Here is a 2,206-nt window from a genome sequence, read left to right as displayed (position 1 = left end):
CATCTTCAATAATTGATTCCCCTATTAAGGATCTATCTAAGGTATCTGACTTTGGCAATTGCTCAGGCTCTGAATTCATGACAGAGTCGACCCACTCTACTTTAAGGCAATCCTCTTTAGATGTGGGTAACTTTATTGCCTTGAACACATTAAAAGTGACCTTTTGATCATGAACCTTCATCGTAAGCTCTCCGTTTTGCACATCGATCATAGTTCAGCCAGTAGCTAAGAATGGCTCCCCAAGATAGTGGAAATCTTCTTATCCTCCTCAAAGTCAAGAATTACAAAGTCAGCAGGAAAGATAAGTTTGTCCACCTTGACCAACACTTCCTCCACGATGCCTCGTGGATATTTAATAGAACGATCGGCCAACTGCAATGACATATATGTCGGCTTCAGATCAGGTAGACCAAGCTTCTTGAAGATAGACAAGGGTATCAGATTGATGCTAGCTCCCAAATCACATAAATACTTGTCGAAATAAAAGTTTCCGATGGTCCAAGGAATAGTGAAGCTTCCAGGATCTTTAAGCATCGGAGGCAACTTCTGTTGCAGCACAGCACTGCACTCCTCCATTAGAGCAATGGTGTCTAAGTCATCGAGCTTCACTTTTCGAGATAGAATACCCTTCATAAACTTTGCATAGCTAGGTATCTGTTCAAGAGTTTCAGCGAAAGGTATGTTGATGTGAAGTTTCTTGAAAACTTCCAAAAACTTAGCAAATTGCTTATTTAACTTCTGTTTTTGCAACCTTTTAGGAAAAGGAGATGGAGGATATAACTAGTTTCCCCTGTATTACTCTCAGGAGGAGTGTTGACAACAGCTTTCTTCCTTGTTTCCATCTCAGCATCCTTCAACACCACTATTTCTGCTACAATCTCATTTCCTGGAATTGGTAAGGATGCAGACGCACCTGCATTCTGGACATAATTTTCATAATCTTCATCTTGCTGAATTTGGGGGCTCGGGACCTTTCCAGACCTTAATGTGATTGCGTTCATCTATTCTTCGACTTCCCTCTTTCCTGGATTCGCTTCTGTATCACTAGGGAGTGTTCCTGGTAGTCGATTCAATAAGGCGTTAGCAATTTGTCCTATTTGGTTCTCCAGAGTCTTGATAGAAACAACCTGGCTTTGGCATATAAGAGCCTGGTTTTTGCACATAAGCCTCAACTCCTCCAATTCAGATATTTCATTCAAATATTGACCTGCACCTCCATGAGTTTGTTGTTGAAGTTGGAGTTGTTGTCTTGGTGTAAATTATTGCTTAAAAACAGGAGGATTGAATTGCATGTTTCCAAACTGCTGATAAGTCTGTTGTACCGTATTCTGAATATTGCTCCAACTGAAGTTAGGATAATTCCAGTTGTCAAGATGATAAGTGTTTGGAACTGGTTGTTGTGATCTCTGAAAGTTGCTCATAAACTGAGCTGATTCACTAGATATAGCGCATTGCTCTGTCGCATACGAAACTACACAAAGCTCACAAACTCTGGTTATCTGATTAATATCATATTTAGCCAGAGAATTAATCTTCATAGACAACGCCCTTAGTTGACCAGTGATAGCCGTAGCTATATCCACTTCAAGAACTCCCGCTACCTTGCTCTACGGTAATCTCTGGGTTGGATACTGATATTCATTAGAAGCCATCAGTTCAATTAGATCATAAGCTTCATCGTAGCTCTTAGCCCATAAGGCTCCACCTGATGCTGCATCAAGCATGGGTCTGGACTGTGCTCCCAAACTATTATAAAAACAATTGATGATCATCCAACCAGGTATTCCATGATGAGGACACTTCCTAAGCATCTCCTTGTAGTGTTCCCAAGCTTCACATAGAGATTCTCCCGTTTGCTTCGTAAATTGAGTAATAGTATTTCTGATTGTAGCTGTCTTCGCCATAGGGAAGAATTTAGTGAGAAAATTTTGAGCAAGATCTTCCCAAGTAGCAATCGAACCAGCTGATAGAGAGTGTAACAAGCTCTTAGCCTTGTCCCCTAGAGAGAATGGGAACAGTCTCAGTTTCACTGCATCCTCAGACACACCATTGAACCTGAAGGTGTCGCAGATCTCTATGAAATCCTTAATGTGCATGTGGGGATCTTCCGTTGGAGAACCCCCAAACATGACTGAATTCTGTACCATCTGAATTATGCCAGGCTTGATCTCAAAGGTATTAGCTGTGATAGCTGGCCTGATAATGC

The 2,206-nt window shown here is 41.3% G+C and overlaps 1 non-coding gene across 1 annotated transcript; it reads left to right on the top strand.

Annotated features, from left to right (window-relative positions):
- Positions 1-1,782: 1,782 nt before the first annotated feature.
- Positions 1,783-1,889, top strand: LOC141682068 (small nucleolar RNA R71). The gene has a single exon (XR_012559473.1). It is a non-coding gene; the product is annotated as a small nucleolar RNA R71 (small nucleolar RNA).
- The last annotated feature ends 317 nt before the right edge of the window (positions 1,890-2,206 follow it).

This window comes from Apium graveolens, chromosome 8 (assembly GCF_009905375.1).
Source record: "Apium graveolens cultivar Ventura chromosome 8, ASM990537v1, whole genome shotgun sequence".
Classification (NCBI taxonomy): domain Eukaryota; kingdom Viridiplantae; phylum Streptophyta; class Magnoliopsida; order Apiales; family Apiaceae; genus Apium; species Apium graveolens.
The sequence above is the reverse complement of the archived record's forward strand: the minus strand, read 5'-3'. Positions and strand labels throughout refer to the sequence as shown.